The sequence below is a fragment of the Balaenoptera acutorostrata genome, chromosome 8 (assembly GCF_949987535.1).
Source record: "Balaenoptera acutorostrata chromosome 8, mBalAcu1.1, whole genome shotgun sequence".
NCBI classification, from domain to species: Eukaryota; Metazoa; Chordata; class Mammalia; order Artiodactyla; family Balaenopteridae; genus Balaenoptera; species Balaenoptera acutorostrata.
Genome location: NC_080071.1, coordinates 63,074,203 through 63,098,308, shown reverse-complemented (window position 1 = coordinate 63,098,308; position 24,106 = coordinate 63,074,203). Strand labels below are relative to the sequence as shown.

The window sequence follows — 24,106 nt, the reverse complement described above, 5'->3', positions numbered from 1 at the left end:
GAAAGGTTATGTTTGGGTTTTATTTTTTAAATCAAGAATCTCTGCTTTTAATTTTTCTTTCATTTAAAAAAATGAAAAATCTTTAGAACGTTTCTTCTAAAATTATATACCCTTATTCAGACAAAGTATTTTAACCACAAATTGAGTCTATTTTTGTATTAAAAAAACTTATTGCCATTACAAAGGATTATTCCATGTATATTGTAAATTATCCATGACATGATGTTTTTCACTTTATATTACAAGTGTCTGCATTTTTCATTCATTTCTTCCCTTGACATTTACATATTTTAAACAATAGTCATTGGTATTTTCACCTTCTTTGAACTTCTTGTCTTAAACCTCATGTTAAGCAACATGTACATTTATTTGAGGTGTTTTCTATCAAATTATTGTCTAAAACCTTTACTGATACTTTGATATTGAGTTTATTTTTCCATTTTCTGTTTGAACTATATTTAGTCAGAATGGCTCATTGCAGAAAAGAGTGTGGAATTCTGAGAAACAGTGGAAGGTCAAGTTTAATACCTGTACAACTTATGGTGATGCTGTTGTTAGCACAGAACGTACTCCTTTATTAGCCATATCGCTTTATTAGTAAGTGCAGGTTACTATCACTCGGTAGATTCCAGACTTCACGTGAAGAAGAGCTGGTCTAATTAATTATGGCATTTCTAACCTCAATTAATTTGCTATTTTAGTGAAGACTTCAACACCTACTGGTGTTTTCCCCCAGGTGACAGTAAATATTACAGAAATAATACATTTTACCGAAGATGTATTGAAGTACAGCTCTTTGGAAAGTCACATAGTGCAGACATGATTGCATGACAGGAGCATTCTATGTGGGCTCTCTCGTGGCCTCTTAATTTTCCACGAAAATGAACATAGAATATGAGAGACAGGAAGTAAACACACAGTTTTCATGGGAGCAATCACAGAGGCTTCTCTTTGTATTTCCTCAGAGACCAAGACATCCAGTTGCACCTAGTTCTGCATGGTTTGAGTTGCCTTTACAGCAGTTTTGTTCCAGTTTTGAAAACTGTAGTTGCTCTAACTGTATTTTGACGATCAGCTGTTTTTCTCATGTTTTAAAAGTAATTAATCCCTTGCTACTTTATATATTTCACTACGTTGGAGGGGATCTTTGAGGACATTCCTAAAATATGGAGAGAGAAACCATCTTTTATTTAAAATAGGGCCTGTTGCAATTAGAAAAAAAAGGGACGATTTAGAACCAGCCCCTAGCTCTACCACCAGTGTGAAAGGCCCTGGATGAATAAGCCCACAAGTGGTGTAACTTGTCTGCATATCCAGCCCCTGAAAGGACTAGGGGGTGAATTAAGTGATGTGATTCAGGGAACACAGCAATTCAAAACCAGATGCTTAGACCACTAAGCCATCCCTTCCTGCACATTGTAAAGCATGAAGTTGTAAATATAGCAGATAATTGAGATTTAGATTTTAGATACGGTCATTGTTAGCAGCCCTCCTCTAGCTTTCTTTACTTAGAGTCTTAGAAGTTTATTTAACAGTTCATTTTATTGCAGTTGCTGTCAAAATTAATTAAGGCTTTTTATTTTTTTCTTGTATTTTTAACTCTTCTTTGATGAGGAGAGTATTAATAATAAAAAGTGTCTGAACTTAAAAGTGCATCCAAACTGAAGATGGAAAATATTCTCTATATTTGGGACATAATATTTTGAGCCCTCTTTTTGGTTTCTTTTCAATTTCAGCTTAAAAAACAACACATACTTATTCCTTCGTTGATTAAAACTGTCATCTTTCTTTGTCCATCATATAATGTACCCTCTATATTGGCTGCTTCCTTTCTTCTTATGCTAATTAAATAATAGTGGTTCTTAGTCTGAAGTGGGGCATGGGACTTGGCTTTTTATAAGCCTGGCATCCCCATAGCTAGCTTTTTAAAAAACTCATTGACCATGCCATTTGATGAGTAAATTTTCTCCTCTTTTTCTTCCTGTCTTCAGTACTATGGACAAAAATGGTCCTGTTTTATCAGGTTCTCTTCACTTCATAAAACATCATTTGTAATGAGATTATTTGAGGAATGAAAGAGATAAAGAGTCTATTGAAACATTGCTTTATCCAATAGTAGATAGAGGAAAAAGTAGTATTTTGAAAAGCCATCAACCTGAAATGAATGTCACCATTTCTTCAGTGTTAATATTAGATGTTTCAGATGGAAAAATAATATTACTAATGATAACATCATTAAAAAGCAAACAAACAAACAAAAAGCTCTACCAGGTTTAAAGTGATGCTTATCACAGCAGCTACTCAGGTTGGAATAAGCAAAATAGGTATAGTCTCATTCCATGTGGATATCGTTTCAACAAATGATAGAGGCCATACCTAAGAAATTGTTAAAGAATGACTTCAAACGTGACAGTGGGATTATAGGAGACAATAGGGTTAGGCCAACTGTTTGAGTCCAGAGCAATTATATATTGAGAGCTATTTTCGTGCAGAAGTGTTCAAATGAATGTGAATCTAAGAAACCAATCAAGCAAACGGCATCAGGCTTTAAAGAGTCTGCAACTGCAAACCAAATGACTACCAAGTTTTTGCAACAAGGCTCTAACTCTTGGGCACTTATCAGTCTTTCCAGTAACAGACCCACACACTGAGAAGTCATCATTGGAGCCCTAAATGAAACCTAAGAGTAATGACAGAAACATACTCAGCCAGTGATGTATGAGACAATTGTGCAGAGTCATTTCCTTTAGAGGGAAAGATTAAAATTTGACGGAGTTTGGGCTTAAGTGAAGAAATCAATTAAGACAAGAAGTCTTACCACCTGATCATGGTACATGATCCTTTAATGAATTGTTGGATTTGGTTTGCTAATATTTTGTTAAGAATTTTTGCATCTATATTCATCAGTGACATTGGCCTGTAATTTTATTTATTTATTTGTGATTTCTGGCATTTAAGGTGAGGTAAAGAGTTTTTACTGTGTCTGCTGGTTCTCAGCTGCATTTAACTCTAAATAGTCCTTTTGCCAAAGTGGCATATTTTGGAGTGGCATATTCTGGTACCCTTAGTGGCAATAATATAGATTTATATGAATAACTACAGATTTCATAGTGCAAAGTATATAGAATGGTGCAAAACTTATGACCCCTCTTCTCTACAAGCTCCAAATTATCTGGATGAGCACACCTGACCACCTGACTCGGGAGAGCAAAGCAAGCACAAGTTGCATGCCTGGCTCCTTTCATTGTCCATGGTACTTCAGCCCACTGCTGAATACCAGCCACCAAATTGCTATACATTTCTGTTTTTGGTGAGATAACAAATGTGAACCTAAAATCTCATGGATTCCCCATTTACTGGAGCAGAGGGTAAGACTGAGTCCATTATTTTGTTCATACTCTTTTTCATCCATTGGGCATCCTAACCATTATTCTTTCTGCATGCATGCATTTCAGCCTTTAAGAATGAGTTCACACCAAGCTTTTTCGTTATTGTCATATTTGTGATTTGATTATTCCTTAGGAGGGCACCCACAGAAAAGTAACCAATATATATGATTATATAGACCTATTGTTTTTGTTTCCTGTTGCCATTCCCTTCTGAAGAGCTGTTAAAGGTAATTTTAATCTGCTGTGATTGCTTCACAAATGGATAGGTCATTTGCCATATTTTGTAGAGGCATATCACCTGAGTGTCCTCAGCTACAGGAGAAGTATTTCCCTTGTAATAAGAAGAGAATAGAGAGGTTTACATCACCACTCAGTTTAAAAACCCTGTCAGGAAGCATGCACTTCTCTATGCAACCCCGGTTGTTCATTAGAAGTGTGAGCCTTTATCACTGATTAGGCATGGCTGAGGACTGGGTTGATGGTGTTGTGACAGACATCTTAACAGAAATTGGATTAGAAGAAAATCTCTATTTTGTTCAGGTCCAGGGAATCTTTGATTAGAAAGACTTCTTTCTTGTTTGGGATTCTGTTTTGTTGTGTATATAGAATTGAGTAAGTGATCTGTAATAGATTTGAAAAATAACTGCTTGTTCTTTTTTTATACCGTTCTTTTCTGTTATACTTATCACTTAGAAAAATATAGTTCAGGGAAGATTCAAATATTTATAACTATTTATAAATTGACATTTTGCTGAGTGACTAGAAAGATACAGTTTTTCCTTGGCTTGTTATTTCTGCATGCAATTATGAAGAAGTGCACTGGCCCATGTTTCTTTGGGAGGGAACATGGGAGTACAGTCTGGTTCACAGTCAGAAAACAGGGTAGGTGGATTGGCTTGTTCAGTGATTCATTCATTCACTAAATATGAACATCTACTATAAGCTGATAAAAATCAAGCAGAGACCTAAGGTGAACTGACATGACTTGCTTTCTTCCAACTTTGTAAGGTGGGAGCCATGTCAATTTTGTGAGCATTTCAGGTGACATTCAGCAGACAGTGTTTCCTGAGCATGCATACTGTGTTCTTGAAGCCTAGTGAACATGGAGGTGGGAGAGGTGGTAGTGATGCATATGCTATGCTGAAAAGAATTGCCCGATGACGTGGGAGAAGTCCTTACGAAGCTGGTTTGTGGCTCTGCTGTAAGAGATATCAGAACTTTTAAAGGATCTGTCATTTCCTCCTCTAGCAGTTTTCATTGCTTTAAATTTCTTGTCCTACAGAATTGCTCCAGTAACTATGCCCATTTGGTGAATCTGAATGGGTTTCGAAGATTAATCCAGAGATGACATTTGGATTAACTCATCACTGTCTAATAGGAGCAGTTTTAAGATGTGAATTAAGAAAACTAATTAGAGTATACCTTTGCCACCTACTTCTAGTAATTTTCTGGATCAGGGTTTGGAGGAAGAGATTTAGGTTTAGAGGCTGAAATTTGTCAGTCCCAGAATAGTGAACAAACGGACTAGTAATCGTCAAGAATATCAGACCTTTAGCACTCACAGATTCAACATTTGAAATTTCATATATACTGCATGTAAGCCAAAGGTCCAGAGCATGTGATCATTTGTAATTTTGCCGCAGCACCATATGAATCACTCACACTGGGAAGTTCATGTGCAGGAATGACTTAGCTTGTCAAGGAGGCTTCAGAAAAGATCGCAGCCTTTGCTGACAGATTTTGAAGGGATGTTTGTACTGCACCTCTCCCCTCCCTGGAGGATCTCAGAAAAGTAGGTGTGAGCAGTGTGGTCAGTGAGATACCCCCCGCCCCCCATCCACTCAGGCTTTTTATCTATAGCAGCCACCTCCTGCCCTATTCAGATATTGTCCCTTGTAGCAATCACTGCTTAAGGATATGTCTGTGAAAACATGTTTATCATTTCTGTAGTACAAACCTCTTATGATTCTGTCAGAGATATGGGCTTGCATTAACAGCTAAATATCAGTTCTTCACCTTGAGATCATAGTCAAGATTGGGGAGTTTGGAAAGCCTGAAATTTTGTGCAGAATTCTGTGTGTATATGCATATGTATACCTGTATTGGGAAGGGAACCATTACTGTCATTAGTTCTGTAGGTGAGACTGTGATCAAAAAAAATATATATTAAAAACACCGCTTTAGATGGAGAATGTCTAATTTCTCTTAGTCTGTTTGCTTATACCTGCTGTTGTACATGGAAAGGGGTTGAGGTTGGAGGAAGACTAGCAGTTCCAGTTGGGATCTGGCTGGTGCGCAGTGGAGTTGAATTATGGAGCGTATAAAGGGGAACAGTGCACAGGCCAGTCACTGCCATCTCCTCTCCAGCCTCTTTGCTCTTCCCTCCACAGCATAAGCTCATTAAGGTGACGAATATATATGATTTTATCCCTAGTGTGTGGGACGGTGCCTGGAACAAAGGGGAGCATCCTGCCCTGAAACTCTTGCATGAGCTCAGGAATTTCTTGTAGTATTCACTCCACCACCTTGATTTAAATGAAAACTGACTTTGCCCAGTGTTACCACTTCCTCAGCAAACCTCTGAAGTAGAACATGCCCATTTTCTTCATGCTGCTTCAGGGCATTCCTAAAAATAGCAGAGGAGGAAGGTTTGGAGGCATTTGGGATGTGATGTACCATTGAAGGATGAAGAGGTGCCCAAAGCGGGAAAAACAATGGAAGAAGACAATTGACCCAAGAGATTTCTTAACCTTGACCTAAGTTTGGATCTAAAGAAATGAGATAGCTGGAAGAAAAGATATTGAGCAAAAGTTATCGAGCAAAAGTTTCAAAACGGCTTTGCTACAGTGATGGGGTCTTGCTCCCAGTCCTGTCTCTGGTGGAAGGTCCCCACCATGATCAGTAATCTCCAGTCTGGAGGTTTCAGTAGGACAGGTCTCCTTTTCCCAGCTGGCCAAAGCCTGACAGACTCAAGCTTGCAGCCACTGTGGGACCTAGATGGTTTTAAATATTGGTTTAGATACATTTTATAAATAATGAAAGTCATTTTAAATTACATTGTATTAAATAAAATATAAAAGCATATATAAAGAAACATAACCAGCCAGGTACAAATTGGTGCATTCTCTTTTGCTTCAATTATTTCAATCAATAAATAAAGATTAGCTTTCAATTCTGCTTTAAATTATCTTGCCAGAGATGGCTCTGGCAATGGTTCCAGCTAGCTCTCAGCTTTGAATGCAAAGACAGTGCTATATTCATCTTTGAATCCTACTTTCCACATATCCCCTCCCCGCCACTGCCAAGCCCAGAGCTGGATGAGAAGAGAGTGAATGTCTACCGAATGTAAGCAACACGAAAGACTTAAAAACAAAGTCCTTGAACATGCCTTATTTGTGGACAAAGATGAGTTGCAGACTTAGTTCTCCATCTGATAATTGTAAAGGATTTTTCAGCACAGACCTTTGACTTCCTACATTTTGAGAAATTTTTGGACAGTTTCTACTACACGGAGCATGCACCTAAATCCCTGTGGGGTTTTTTTCCCCCTAAAACAAGTCCCTATGGACATGGTTGTGGATTCAACATTTTCTGCAGCCTGTTTTCATAGGGAAGACTTTCATAGTGCAGACCGCCAGAGAAGTATGCCTGTACTGGCATGAGTGAAATGCATGTGCAAATGAAAAATATTCCTTTAATAGCATTTTCTTTTATCTTTACACTCTCCCAGCCAAGCTTGGAATCTGTGTAGCTTTGCTTCAGTGCATAAGGTACATTTCAAGAATCAAACCTGATTGAAATATATTTCAGCCAGCAAGAAAAACAGTTAAGCTAGAAATTTTTTGTAATTGCTAAATTATCCTGACTTCCTCAAGTCTCTATATATCTGCCAGCTTTAGGTGATGGTTTGTAGTTACATGTGATGCTCTAGTGCCATCAAACTGTCTATTCGGACAGACTTGTATTCTAAATATTTGAGAAGATGCTATAGTTTAAATAGAGAGATTAAATGGAAGAGAAGCAGGTGTTTATAATACCTTTGATCATATGTTTTATGATGGGAGCATGACCTGAAGCAGTCCCTTATGGGAGAGTGTGCTGTATTGTTCAGTATCTTCACCCTTTCACTGGTAGACAGCACTATTGGTGTACTCACGCGGTTTTGACAGATTCAGTAATACGGAAAACTAGGGAAAATTAGATGTAACTGGGTGGGGGAAGTAATCCATTTATAAACTGAAGCAGTCATTATAAACATGTTTGTATCAGTCTTGTATTTGAAAAAAATAAATGTGTTTTCCACTTTTCTTCTTAGCACTTTTTGAAATGTGTTATTTGAGTATGAGTAAGAAACATTGGACCTTAAAACAGCAGCTGCAGGATTGCCTTGTTGAACTTCTGAACTTACACAGTTCTAAGATTTTTAAAGCAGCCTTTTCATTGAACATATTTGCTTGGGAAGCAGCACACCCACAGGTGTTGGTGTTAGGTTGAAAGAGCAACAGAGCAGATGCAATGCTGATCGTGACATCAATAGTGGTTTTCATTTTTGGTACCTAGATAAGACTCGTCAGTGCGTCTGTTCAACTCAGATCTCACAAACAGAACAGAATTTCCCCCCTCCCCCCAGCTTTTTTTTTTTTTTTTTTTTAACTTACAGTTGTGTTTTAACTTCCTGATATCAGGTTTAGTCAAGCTTGGTCACCTTATAATTTTCTAAAAAAACAAACAAAAAATCCCAGCAGGTAAAATGTGTAAAGAGTATGCATTTAAAAAAAATTTATCCAAAAAGTTTGTCTTCTTAAATCTAAATCAGAATACTGGCAAATCTTAACAATGAACTCTTAACTCTGCTAAATTACTAACAGTAAGGAGGAAAGGAAATATCCAAGAAAATATCATAGAAGAAGAAAAAGAAAAATAATGACGTATGGAGGGAGGGTTTTAGTTTTATTTCAAGTAGACTTTACCTCATGTCATATATTTGTTTCCCAAAAGTTATTTAGAATCAGTATGTGAAGAAAATATATAATTATATGTCTTTGTGAGAGTTTGCTTTTCAAGGGAAGCTTTCAAAAAACACAAATTCTTCAAATGAATAATCACCCTTAATTTATCTGTTGAAAAATTTTTATTTTCTTCAGTGGGGACTTAACCTGCCTTACTATTTGGTGTCTCCTCACTAAGTTCTGGGATATCTAGGATATTTTGTACCTGGAATAGACCTTAGAAATCTTCTTGTCCTTATTTTACAGATAATGGAAGAAAGGGTCAGGATATTAGGTGACATCACCAGGCAAAGCTATGAGAGAACTTCTATTGGAACCTGTGTCTCCTTTGTCTTAGACCAGAGCTTAATTTTACGACTATACCTTGGTCTGTCTTATTTTTGTTAAACCTATTAAAACCATTCAGCATCTCCTGAACACACGCCAAATGAGGAGAAGGTGTGGCCAACTCTGAATGTGTCAAGAGTCAGTGGGATTTAACCTGTGAAGTGCATCATTCGCAATGGCACGATCTCTGTGAGACAGCCGGCTGGAATATTGACTTTCAGTGTATTTTACAAAATCCAGAATTGTTTAAACTCAGTCCAGTTTTACCCTAGAAGCATTAAGGTAACTTACCCTGTCGCTTAGCAGTGCGTGTGTATATATATGTGTGCACATATACCCCACAAGCCAAAGTTTTGAGATTAGTTAGTAGATTGATCTAATGAATTGTATTCTCAAAAAATAACTTTTTATTTAAAAAGTAAAATTATTATTGGAGGAGGAGATTCAAGATGGCGGAAGAGTAAGACGTGGAGATCACCTTCCTCCCCACAAATACATCAGAAATACATCTACCTGTGGAACAGCTCCTACAGAACACCTACTGAATGCTGGCAGAAGACCTCAGACCTCCCAAAAGGCAAGAAACTCCCCACGTACCTGGGTAGGGCAAAAGAAAAAAAAAAAAACAGAGACAAAAGAACAGGGATGGGACCTGTACCGCGGGGAGGGAGCTGTGAAGGAGGAAAGGTTTCCACACACTAGGAAGCCCCTTCGCAGTCGGAGACTGCGGGGGGCGGAGGGGGGAAGCTTCAGAGCCACGGAGGAGAGCGCAGCAACAGGGCTGCGGAGGGCAAAGTGGAGAGATTCCCGCACGGAGGATCAGTGCCGACCAGCACTCACCAGCCCAAGAGGCCTGTCTGCTCACCCGCCGGGGTGGGTGGGGGCTGGGAGCTGAGGCTCGGGCTTCGGTCGGATCCCAGGGAGAGGACTGGGGTTGGCGGCGTGATCACAGCCTGAAGGGGCTAGTGCACCACAGCTAGCCGGGAGGGAGTCCGGGAAAAAGTCTGCAGCTGCCGAAGAGACAAGAGACTTTTTCTTGCCTCTTTGTTTGCTGGTGCGCAAGGAGAGGGGATTCAGAGCGCCGCCTAAAGGAGCTCCAGAGACGGGCACGAGCCGCGGCTATCAGCGTGGACCCCAGAGACAGGCATGAGATGCTAAGGCTGCTGCTGCCGCCACCAAGAAGCCTGTGTGTGAGCACAGGTCACTCTCCACACCTCCCCTCCCGGGAGCCTGTGCAGCCCGCCTCTGCCCGGGTCCCGTGATCCAGGGACAACTTCCCCAGGAGAACGCACAGCGTGCCTCAGGCTGGTGCAACGTCACGCTGGCCTCTGCCGCCGCAGGCTCGCCCCACATCCGTGCCCCTCCCTCCCCCCAGCCTGAGTGAGCCAGAGCCCCCGAATCATCTGCTCCTTTAACCCCATCCTGTCTGAACGAAGAACAGACGCCCTCAGGTGACCTACACGCAAAGGCGGGGCCAAATCCAAAGCTGAACCCTGGGAGCTGTGCGAACAAAGAAGATTAAGGGAAATCTCTCCCAGCAGCCTCAGGAGCAGCGGATTAAATCTCCACAATCAACTTGATGCACCCTGCATCTGTGGAATACCTGAATAGACAACGAATCATCACAAAGTTGAGGAGGTGGACTTTGGGAACAACAATATGTATATTTTTTCCCCTTTTTCTCTTTTTGTGAGTGTGTATGTGTATGCTTCGGTGTGTGATTTTGTCTGTATAGCTTTGCTTTTACCATTTGTCCCAGGGTTCTGTCTGTCCGTTTTTTTTTTTATTAAAAAAATTTTTTTTTTAATTTTAATAACTTTATTTTATTTTACTTTATTTTATTTTATTTTATCTTCTTCTTTCTTTCTTTTTTTTTCCTCCCTTTCATTCTGAGCCGTGGGGATGAAAGGCTCTTGGTACTCCAGCCAGGTGTCAGGGCTGTGCCTCTGAGGTGGGAGAGCCAAGTTCAGGACACTGGCCCACAAGAGACCTCCCAGCTCCACGTAGTATCAAATGGCGAAAATCTCCCAGAGATCTCATGTCAATGCCAAGTCCCAGCTCCACTCAACGACCAGCAAGCTACAGTGCTGGACACCCTATGCCAAACAACTAGCAAGACAGGAACACAACCCCACCCATTAGCAAAGAGGCTGCATAAAATCATAATAAGGCCACAACACCGCAAAACACACCACCAGACGTGGACCTGCCCACCAGAAAGACAAGATCCAGCCTCATCCAACAAACAGACACTAGTACCCTCCACCAGGAAGCCTACACAACCCACTGAACCAACCTTAGCCACTGGGGACAGACACCAAAAACAACGGAAACTACGAACCTGCAGCCTGCGAAAAGGAGACCCCAAAAACAGTAAGTTAAGCAAAACGAGAAGACAGAGAAACACACAGCAGATGAAGGAACAAGGCAAAAACCCACCAGACCAAACAAATGAAGAGGAAATAGGAAGTCTACCTGAAAAAGAATTCAGAATAATGATAGTAAAGATAATCCAAAGTCTTGGAAATAGAATGGAGAAAATACAAGAAACGTTTAACAAGGACCTAGAAGGACTAAAGAGCAAACAAACAGTGATGAACAACACAATAAATGAAATTAAGAATTCTCTAGAAGGGATCAATAGCAGAATAACTGAGGCAGAAGAACGGGTAAGTGACCTGGAAGATAAAATAGTGGAAATAACTACTGCAGAGCAGAATAAAGAAAAAAGAATGAAAAGAATTGAGGACAGTCTCAGAGACCTCTGGGACAACATTAAATGCACCAACATTCGAATTATAGGGGTCCCAGAAGAAGAAGAGAAAAAGAAAGGGACTGAGAAAGTATTTGAAGAAATTATAGTTGAAAACTTCCCTAATATGGGAAAGGAAACAGTTAATCAAGTCCAGGAAGCACAGAGAGTCCCATACAGGATAAATCCAAGGAGAAACATGCCAAGGCACATATTAATCAAACTATCAAAAACTAAATGCAAAGAAAATATATTAACAGCAGCAAGGGAAAAACAAAAAATAACACACAAGGGAATCCCCATAAGGTTAACAACTGTTCTTTCAGCAGAAACTCTGCAAGCCAGAAGGGAGTGGCAGGACATATTTAAAGTGATGAAGGAGAAAAACCTACAACCAAGATTACTCTACCCAGCAAGGATCCCATTCAGATTTGATGGAGAAATTAAAACCTTTACAAATAAGCAAAAGCTAAGAGAGTTCAGCACCACCAAACCAGCTTTACAACAAATGCTAAAGGAACTTCTCTAGGCAGGAAACACAAGAGAAGGAAAAGACCTACAAAAACAAACCCAAAACAATTAAGAAAATGGTAATAGGAACAGACATATCGATAATTACCTTAAATGTAAATGGATTAAATGCTCCAACCAAAAGACATAGACGGGCTGAATGGATACCAAAACAAGACCCATATATATGCTGTCTACAAGAGACCCACTTCAGACCTAGGGACACATACAGACTGAAAGTGAGGGATGGAAAAAGATATTCCATGCAAATGGAAATCAAAAGAAAACTGGAATAGCAATTCTCATATCAGACAGAATAGACTTTAAAACAAAGACTATTACAAGAGACAAAGAAGGAAACTACATAATGATCAAGGGATCAATCCAAGAAGAAGATATAGCAATTGTAAATATTTATGCACCCAACATAGGAGCACCTCAATATATAAAGCAAATACTAACAGCCATAAAAGGGGAATTTGACAATAACACAGTCATAGTAGGGGACTTTAACACCCCACTTTCACCAATGCACAGATCATCCAAAATGAAAATAAATAAGGAAACACAAGCTTTAAATGATACATTAAACAAGATGAACTTAATTGATATTTATAGCACATTCCATCCCAAAACAGAATACATATTCTTCTCAAGTGCTCATGGAACATTCTCCAGGTTAGATCATATCTTGGGTCACAAAACAAGCCTTGGTAAATTTAAGAAAATTTTAATAGTATCAAGTATCTTTTCCGACCACAACGCTCTGAGACTAGATATCAATTACAGGAAAAATCTGTAAAAAAAAAAATACACATGGAGGCTAAACAATACACTACTTACTAACCAAGAGATCACTGAAGAAATCAAAGAGCAAATCAAAAAAAACTTAGGAAAAAATGACAATGAAAATACATTGTCCCAAAACCTATGGGATGCAGCAAAAGCATTTCCAAGAGGGAAGTTTATAGCAATACAACCCTACCTTAAGAAACAAGAAACATCTCATATAAACAACCTAACCTTACACCTAAAGCAATTAGAGAAAGAAGAAAAAAAAACCCCAAAGTTAGCAGAAGGAAAGAAATCATATAGATCAGATCAGAAATAAATGATGAAGGAAACAATAGCAAAGATCAATAAAACTAAAAGCTGCTTGTTTGAGAAAATAAAACTGATAAACCATTAGGCAGACTCATCAAGCAAAAAGGGAGAAGACTCAAATCAATAGAATTAGAAATGAAAAAGGAGAAGTAACAACTGACACTGCAGAAATACAAAGGATTATGAGAGATTACTACAAGCAACTATATGCCAATAAAATGGACAACCTGGAAGAAATGGACAGATTCTTAGAAATGCACAAACTGCCGAGACTGAACCAGGAAGAAATAGAAAATATGAACAGACGAATCACAAGCAATGAAATAGAAACAGTGATTAAAAATCTTCCAACAAACAAAAGCCCAGGACCATATGGCTTCACAGGCAAATTATATCAAACATTTAGAGAAGAGCTAACACCTATCCTTCTCAAACTCTTACAAAACATAGCAGAGGGAGGAACACTCCCAAACTCATTCTACGAGGCCACCTGATACCCATGATACCCATTAGACAAAGATGTCACAAAAAAAGAAAACTACAGGCCAATATCACTGATGAACATAGATGCAAAAATCCTCAACAAGATACTAGCAAACAGAATCCAGACACACATTAAAAGGATCATACACCATGATCAAGTGGGGTTTATCCCAGGAATGCAAGGATTCTTCAACATATGCAAATCAATCAATGTGATACACCATATTAAAAAATTGAAGGAGAAAAATCATATGATCATCTCAATAGATGCAGAGAAAGCTTTCAACAAAATTCAACACCCATTTATGATAAAAACCCTCCAGAAAGTAGGCATAGGGGAACTTTCCTCAACATAATAAAGGCCATATATGACAAACCCACAGCCAACATCATCCTCAATGGTGAAAAACTGAAACCATTTCCACTAAGATCAGGAACAAGACAAGGTTGCCCACTCTCACCACTATTATTCAGCATAGTTTTAGAAGTTATAGCCACAGCAATCAAAGAAGAAAAAGAAATAAAAGGAATCCAAATTGGAAAAGAAGAAGTAAAGCTGTCACTGTTTGCAGATGACATGATACTATACATAGAGAATCCTAAAGATGCTACCAGAAAACTACTAGAGCTAATCAATGAATTTGGTAAAGTAGCAGGATACAAAGTTAATTCACAGAAATCTCTTGCATTTCTATACACTAGTGATGAAAAATCTGAAAGTGAAATTAAGAAAACACTCCCATTTACCACTGCAACAAACAGAATAAAATACCTAGGAATAAGCCTACCTAAGGAGAGAAAAGACCTGTATTCAGAAAATTATAAGACACTGATGAAAGAAATTAAAGATGATACAAATAGATGGAGAGATATACCATGTTCTTGGACTGGAAGAATCAACATTGTGAAAATGACTATACTACCCAAAGCAATCTACAGATTCAATGCAATTCATATCAAACTACCACTGGCATTTTTCACAGAACTAGAACAAAAAATTTCACAATTTGTATGGAAACGCAGAAGACCCCAAATAGCCAAAGCAATCTTGAGAAAGAAAAATGGAGCTGGAGGAATCAGGCTACTTGACTTCAGACTGTACTACAAAGCTACAGTAATCAAGACAGTCTGGTACTGGCACAAAAACAGAAATATAGATCAATGGAACAGGATAGAAAGTCCAGAGATAAACCCACGTACATATGGTCACCTTATCTTTGATAAAGGAAGCAAGAATATACAGTGGAGAAAAGACAGCCACTTCAGTAAGTGGTGCTGGGAAAACTGGACAGGTACATGTAAAAGAATGAAATTAGAACACTGTCTAACACCATACACAAAAGTAAACTCAAAATGGATTAAAGACCTAAATGTAAGGCCAGACACTATCAAACTCTTAGAGGAAAACATAGGCAGAACACTCTATGACATACATCACAGCAAGATCCTTTTTGACTGACCTCCTTGAGAAATGGAAATAAAAACAAAAATAAACAAATGGGACCTAATGAAATTTAAAAGCTTTTGCACAGCAAAGGAAACCATAAAGAAGACGAAAAGACAACCCTCAGAATGGGAGAAAATATTTGCAAGTGAAGCAACTGACAAAGGATTAATCTCCAAAATATACAAGCAGCTCATGCAGCTCAATATCAACAAAACAAACAACCCAATCCAAAAATGGGCAGAAGACCTAAATAGACCTTTCTCCAAAGAAGATATACAGATTGCCTACAAACACATGAAAGAATGCTCAACATCATTAATCATTAAAGAAATGCAAATCAAAACTACAATGGTTGACATGTATACACTGATGTGTATAAAATTGATGACTAATAACCTGCTGTATAAAAAAAAAGAAAAAACGTATTTATTAGGTTTATAGACATGTTTGCAATTAAAAAAAAAACAACTACTGTTACCTTGGAAAAAAAGAAAAACTACAATGAGATATCATCTCATAGTGGTCAGAATGGCCATCATCAAAACATCTGCAAACAATAAATGCTGGAGAGTTGTGGAGAAAAGGGAACACTCTTGTCCTGTTGGTGGGAATGTAAATTGATACAGCCACTATGGAGAACAGTATGGAGGTTCCTTAAAAAACTACAAATAGAACTACCATACGACCCAGCAATCCCACTACTGGGCATATACCCTGAGAAAACCATAGTTCAAAAAGAGTCACATACCAAAATGTTCATTGCAGCTCTATTTACAATAGCCAGGACATGGAAGCAACCTTAGTGTCCATCAACAGATGAATGGATAAAGAAGATGTGGCACATATGTACAATGGAATATTACTCAGCCATAAAAAGAAACAAAATTGAGTTATTTGTAGTGAGGTAGATGGACCTAGAGTCTGTCATACAGAGTGAAGTAAGTCAGAAAGAGAAAAATAAATACCGTATGCTAACACATATATATGGAATCTAAAAAAAAAAAAAGGTTATGAAGAACTTAGTGGCAAGAGGGGAATAAAGACACAGACCTACTAGAGAATGGACTTGAGGATATGGGGAGGGGGAAGGGCAAGCTGGGACAAAGTGAGAGAGTGACATGGACATATATACACTACCAAACGTAAAATAGATAGCTAGTGGGAAGCAGCTGCATAGCACAGGGAGATCAGCTCGATGCTTTGTGACCACCTAGAGGGGTGGGATAGGGAGGGTGGGAGGGAGGGAGATGCAAGAGGGAAGAGATATGGGAACATATGTATATGTGTAACTGATTCACTTTGTTATAAAGCAGAAACTAACACACCATTTAAAGCAATTATACTCCAAAGAAGATGTTAAAATAAATAAATAATAAAACATAAAATTATTAGAGCTCAATCTCTAGAATAATGACATACTTGATAGTTTTTCATATAAATCCTTTTTAATGCTTCACAATGTAATATTTCTTGCTCTCACCATTTGTCTAAAATCAGCAGCTAAGAGACATCACAAGGTAAATATGTTTAACATGCTTGCATACAAACCTCAATCTTAGGACACATGGGTCCTTGGTTCTTTGTTTGTCCCTTAGTTTCACCTTGAACAAGGCATTAAGCTTTTTTTTTTTTTTAACTTGAATATGCCCATGTATAAAATTGGAATATGAATGCCTAGAAATTATTTAGGATTGTCATGAATATGTATCTAGTTGTATGTGAAATGTTGTGAGATCTTTGAAAGATGGGTAAAGTATATCCAATACATCATTAGAGTTTTTGTTACTGTCATTGAAAGAAAAAAGAGTCCATAAAGTGATCAGCATAAGATCAGCATTCATTAAGTGAGCAACTATTTACCATGGTACACAGAAAGAGCTCTGAATTGAGAATCAAGAATCCTGGATTCTGGCTTTGTCACTATCACAATAATTTAAAAGACTTGTCTCCTCACCCTTCTGTGTCTCAGTTTCCTTAGCTATAAAATGAGTGGACTAGATTAGCTTGTCAGCACCATTCTTTCTAGGGCTTGCTTAGTATTGTTCAGGATATCTGAGGATCTGCACTATTTATTATAAGGCAGTGCCAATTTCTAGATATATGGATATATTGGGTTGGCCAGAAGGTTTGTTTGGCTTTTTCCATAAGATGGCTCTAGTAGCACTTAGTTGTCTTTAATTTCATTCAAAACAGTTTTGTTAGATTGTATGTGACAGCTGTCATATTAGCATGCAGTTAAAAAAAGACATATCAAAATTGGTGAATTTTTGTGCAGCCATTTTAATATTGAAGATGGAAGAAAAACAACATTTTGGGCATATTACGCTTTATTATTTCAAGAAAGGTAAAAATGCAACCGACATGCAAAAAAAGATTTGTGCGGTGTATGGGGAAGGTGCTATGACTGCTCAGACGTGTCAAAGTGGTTTGCGAAGTTTTGTGCTGGAGATTTCTAGCTGAACAATGCTCCATGGTCGGGTAGACCAGTTTAAGTTGAGAGCGATCAAATCAAGACATTAATTGAGAGCAATCAACGTTATATCATGTGGGAGATAGCCGATATAGTCAAAATATCCAAATCAAGCCTTGAAAATCATTTGCACCAGCTTGGCTATGTTCATTGCTTTGATGTTTGGTTTCCATATAAGTTAAGCAAAAAAAACCTTCTAGACCATATTTCCGCATGTGATTCTCTACTTAAATGTAATGAAAACCTTCCATTTGTAAAACAAATTGTGATGGGCAATGAAAAGTGGATACTGTACAGTAATGTGGAATAGAAGAGATCGTGGGGCAAGTGAAATGAACCACCACCAACCGCTCCAAAGGCCGGTCTTCATCCAAAGAAGGTGATGTTGTGTATATGGTGGGAATGGAAGGGAGTCCTCTATTATGAGCTCCTTCTGGAAAACCAAATGATTAATTCCAACAAGTACTGCTCCCAGTTAGCCCAACTGAAAGCAGCACCCGACGAAAAACGTCCAGAATTAGTCAACAGAAAATGCATCATCTTCCATCAGGATAACACAAGACCACATGTTTCTCTGATGACCAGGCAAAAACTGTTACAGCTTGGCTGGGAAGTTCTGATTCATCTGCTGTATTCACCAGACATTGCACCTTTGGATTTCCATTTATTTCAGTCTTTACAAAATTCTCTTAATGGAAGAAATTTCAAATCCCTGGAAGACTGTAAAAGGCACTTGGAACAGTTCTTTGCTCAAAAAGATAACAAGTTTTGGGAAGATGGAATTATGAAGTTGCCTGAAAAAATGGCAGAAGGTAGTGGAACAAAAGGGTGGATACGTTGTTCAATAAAGTTCTTGGTGAAAATGAAAAATGTCTTTTTACTTAAAAACTAAAGGCACTTTTTGGCCAACCCAATACAACCTAATATACATTTTATATATATAATATTTACATTTGTTTTATTTATATATATATATATATAAAATGAATAAACATATCATTTATATAAAATAAATTATGGACGTGTCAGATTGCTAGGACTGAAACATTTTGGGGTAGGATCTGTGAAGCCAACTGAGATATTTCCCATGGCACGGCATTGCCCAAGGCATGAAGAAAATATATTAGGTCAAGCTTGAATAACAGTGCTTGACTACCAAAATGGATGTTCATCTCATGTGTGCGTATCAGATACAACTTGTTTTTATTTTCGTACAGATATTCTTGTTTTAAAAAGTCAAAACAAATATTCTGAAATTATGCCCAGAATTTTAATTTTATAATTTACATGATGTTTATGTATGAGCACCAGGCACATAACCTAGCATTCAAGTCTTCTCTGTATAATTTTTCTATTACTCTCATTCTAACATTCATATGCAATTTCAAAGGAAACTTGCGGTTGGCTTTTCAGAATGCAAATCTTGTTATAAAATACACCTGAGTTTTGGAAACATAACTCAATTGCAATTAAAATTTTGTAGGCAAGTGGTTTCAAATGTGGCTAAAATGCATTGCGGTGGGGAATCAAGGCCATATATCTTCACCTGTAAGTCAAAGCGAGCCATCTACAGATAACATCTATTTCAGTTCTTGTCTGAGAGATGAAAAACTGAGCAGTAAAGCTGTTTTTAATATTGTTTTATAGCTGTGCATGACTAGGGAATAGTGATGAGAATGTGGGTAACGTTTTCTTCCAAAAAGTTTTTATCATGAGTGTTAAGTTTATTTGGAGATGTGTAACTTAATGAGGCTACGTCATGAATACACTTTCCTGTACGAAATCGGTGACTTATACCCACAGTGAACGTTGAAACGATAGCCTGGCGCCAACACCAGGATCACACTGGAGAGAGAGGACTGCCCTGCCTGGTACTTGGCCCCTTCCACGCAGCCTGCGAACACTTGCCGTCGTGAGCGCTGGTGCTAACTAAATGTGAACACCTTTACTTTCCAGCTGCCGCTAATTGGTTTGGGACTATTTATGTAAGTGTTGATTTTAAAGCTAAAAATAGCACGGTGATGTTTAAATCCAACTCATTCTGGCTGTCAGAAATGCTCCCATGATCCTGAAAGTGTTGCTAAAAATGTTCACGTTTTAAAAATTGTAGTAATTAAACTTGTCTGTTGTGAGAGCCACATATGATACGTTCCCTGCTCTGATAATCAAAGAGGTAAAGGACAAGCTTCTTAAAGGTCTCTGCCTGGCTGGCAAGACACGACCTCCTGCTGAACTTTATTAGGGAGCAAAGTATTGTAATGTGAGCAAAAGGGAGAGACAAAGTAAATTTCAACATAGCTTTATACCCTTGTATTCTATGCAACCGATCGGATCTATTTTAAGTTAACATTAAAAATAGAAATTATAATAATTTTGCCAATAAGATTAAGCATAGAGCTTGCCAAACCATAGTGTTTTCTGGAGACAAATTTGAGGATTTGAAATCACGTAATTAATATTTCTCAAATCTAAACTGAAGAAATATAGTGACTGTTCAGCACCTGTTGTTTATACCCTAGCTCTTCATAATGAGATGATTTTTGCCCCTTTATTTCCAAATTTAAAAGTCATGATTTTACAGATTTGGCTCAAAGTTATTCAAATAAGCTATGAGAAAAAACATATAATTTTTATTTTTAGCTTTGTGTGATTTTGTGACTCTTCATTTCATCCTGTTATTTAGTGAAGGAAAAGCCTAAGTGCTCTTAAATTATTGCATGTCATTTATTTGGTAATTTTTGGAAAAAGTGATTTTTATGGACCCTGTCAAGAAATAAGCTGCCTTTGTCTAAGTCTTGAAGCACTGCACTGCTACAGTATTGTTGAAGTCAATTGGGAATTGGCTTTGTGTCCTTGTAGGATGTCCTAAGCATCTGTCTGCCTGCCCCATCTCTAGAGAATATCAAAGAATTCTTTTACTGCAATATATAGAAATGATTTTGGCAAGTGACAAACACTGCCCATTAGTTGAGATGATAAACTATAGTTACTACCCTTTTTGATAGCTGTGGCAAGCAGAGTTTTTGATGCAGCTTTTTAAATAGTAGAACTTTTGTCTTAGACACATAAGTCTGTGAGTGTGTGTTTTTTCTTTAAGTCTGTAGTGATTGACATGATTGCTATGTAACTGTAGTCAGTTCAGAATTACCCTTGAGCAGATTATCACATTGCAGTTGGGCCAGTATTGCTTTCAAATTCTAATTGACATTTTCATATACTGGGAGCATTAAGTACTTTGTTGACATAAATAAAACCTTTACTTACTATCTAACCAGAACTAGAAAAAAAGTCCTTTGAACCTTGCGGAATGTTGATTTGAACCAGAAAATATGTTATTTTCTTACCTTGGCATGGGATCAACAAGAAAATTACAGTTGGAGTAGGGAGCAGAGTCAAAAATACAGTTAAAACCTTATAACAAACATCCCAGTTTTTTCTTTGACATTCCGAGGATATATGTCCATATAGAATTACAAAGCCAAAAAAGAATATTTATTTTAATAACTGCCACTGTTAACTGTTCATAGACTAGACTTATTTTGTTAAGATGGTAATACTCTCTAAATTAAGCTACAGATTCAATGTGATCCTTATCAAAATCCAGCTAGCGTTTTTGCAAAAATTGATGCTGAGATTCTAAAATTCATATGAAAGTGCAAAGAACCCAGGATAGTCAGAACAAACTTAAACAGATAATTGGAGAATTCTTACTTCCTGATTCCAAAACTTAGTACAAAGCTACAGTAATCAGGACTGTGTAGTACTGGCAAAAGGATACAAATATAGATCAATAGAATAAAATTGAGAGTCCAGAAATAAACCCTTGCATTTTTGGTCAGTTGAGTTTTGGTAAGGGTGTTAATACAACTCAGCGCAGAAAGAATAGTCTTTTCAACAGACGGTGCTGGCACAACTAAATATCCACATGTGAAGAATGAAGTTGGACCCCCTACCTCACACAGTGTACAAAACTTAACTAGAAATGGTAATAGGCCTAAATGTAAGAGCTAACACAATAAAACACTTAGGAAAAAATATAGGAGTAAATCCTTGTGACCTTGTGTTAGGCAGTGTTTCTTAGATATGACACCAAAACGCAAGGAACTAAAGAAAAAATAAATAGAACTTCATTAAAGTTAGAAACTTTTGTGCTTCAAAGGGCCCATCAAGAAAGTGAAAACACAGCCCATAGAATGGGAGAAAATCTGGAAATCGTGTACCTAAGGAATTTGTATATGGAATGTTTAGGAAGCTCTTACAGCTCAATAATAAAAATACAAATAATTAGGCATTTCTTCAGAGAAGATATACAAATGTCCAACAGTCTCATGACAAGTTGCTCAGCATCATTAATCATTAGGGAAATGCAAATCATTAGTCATTAGGTATGTGCAAAACAAAAACCACTTTACACCCACTATGATGACTAAATTGTTTTTAAAAACAGGAAAATAACAAGTGTTGGTGAGGATTTTGAGAAATTGGAACCCTCATATATTACTGATGGGAATGCAAAATTGTGCAGATGTTTTGGAAATACTATAGCAGTCCCTCAAAATGTTAAACATAGAGGTACGATATGACCCAACAAATTCACTCCTAGGTATATACCTGAGAGAAATGAAAAACATCTCTCCATGCAAGAATTTCTCATTCTTAGCATTATTTCACAATTGAGCACTGTTTCAGATATTCATGGCAGCATAATTCATAATCATAAGCAAAAGTGGAAACAACCCAAATGCCCATAGAGTGATGCATGGGTAAACAGAATGTGGTACATCCATACAGTGGAATATTATTTGACCGAAAAATGGAATGAAATACTGATACATGCCACAACATGGGAGGGTCTTAAGAACATCATGTTAAGTGATAGAAGCCACATATCTTATGATTCTGTTTATATAAAATGCTCAGAATAGGTAAATCCTTATCGACAGGGCTTCCCTGGTGGCACAGTGGTTAAGAATCCTCCTGCCAATGAAGGGGACATGGGTTCGAGCCCTAGTCCGGGAAGATCCCACATGCCGTGGAGCAACTAAGCCCTCACGCCACAGGTACTGAGCCTGCGCTCTAGAGCCCGCAAGCCACAACTACTGAGCCTAGAGCCCGTGCACTGCAACAAGAGAAGCCACTGCAGTGAGAAGCCCGCGCACCACAACGAAGAGCAACTAGAGAAAGCCTGCGTGCAGCAACGAAGAACCAACCTAGCCATAAACAAACAAACAAACAAACAAACAAATTTTATTTAAAAAAAATCCTTAGTGACAGAAAGTAAATGATTGCCATGGGCTGTGGGAAGCAGGAAGCATGGGGAGTGCTGGCTAATGAGTATGGGGTTTCTTTGTGGGGTTTTGAAATTGTTCTAAAATTACATAATGGTGATGGTTGCAAAACTCTGTGAGTAAGTTAAAAAGGACTGAACTGTACTTTTTCAAAGGGTGAATTTGATGTTATATAAAGCGTATCTTAATGAAGCTTTTATAAGAGAAAAAGTAGTGGATCTTAAAGCTCCAGTCAAGCCTTTAGATGATTGCAGCTGCAGCCCTGCTGACACCTTGACTGCAACCTAATGAGAGATTCTACCTCGCAACTGCCCAGCCAAGCCACTTCTAAATCTCTCACAGAAACTATGGGAGATAATGTTTTGTAGCCATTTAATTTTGAATTTATTGCACAGTATTAGGAAGCTAATAGAATGCCATTCAGCTTATTTACTCATTAACATTCACTAAATCAATTCTGTGTGTTGTGTGCTTAATGTAGAGAGGACTAGATACAGCCTCACCCTTCATGGAGCTCCCTCTTGTGAGAGAGAGATGAGAAAGTCAGTGATTTTGATTTTGACATAAATGCAGTCATCAAATGTTCTGTCATGTGCAATAGTCACAAGTATGTATATTTTGTTAAATTGTCTCTTCAAGTATTTTTGTAACCTGCCCAACCCTGTGACTTTTCAATGTAAGCATACATCAAGCCCTTCATAATAAGGTGAATGTTTGAAAGCTTTCAAAGACATTCATCTTTTAAGATTTGGTTGGTACCTTAAACTAAAAAGCATCCTTTAACTTTTTGGATTTCTTTTTTCTTTCTTTATCCTCATGAAGACGAAAAAGTGAATAAATTTTTTAAATCTAGTGTAGATCAAGTGCTTCCCAAAACTACCAACCCCTAGGTGAAATGTTGCTCTTCAATCTAAAAATGAAATACATTTTTTTAAATCAGTTCACGATGACACACTGCTTAAGTTGTGCCTCCCTGTCTTGTTTTCTTCAAAATATTAACCTAATTCCTTTATGTCCAGCCTTTTAGCTCGTCTGTTGTATTTTTTGGTTGAAATGGTACGTTTAGATCCATGAATGCTCCATGTAGTTTGTTTCAGTGAAACCTGAGTTTGTAATGAGCGCTGTGACTCTGCTTCTGAAGAGTCATGTGTCTGCAGAATTACTCTGCTAAAGTTCAGTCCACACGGGGAGGGGGAAGGGTAAGCTGGGATGAAGTGAGAGAGTGGCATGGACATATATACACTACCAAATAAATGTAAAATAGATAGCTAGTGGGAAGCAGCCGCATAGCACAGGGAGATCAGCTCAGTACTTTGTGACCACCTAG

General features: G+C 37.9%; 1 protein-coding gene across 5 annotated transcripts in view; it reads left to right on the top strand.

Moving 5' to 3' along the window:
* The window catches only part of PARD3B (par-3 family cell polarity regulator beta), a 1,043,271-nt gene that overhangs the window by 491,330 nt on the left and 527,835 nt on the right, over positions 1–24,106 (top strand). The gene's annotated exons all lie outside the window — the stretch shown is intronic.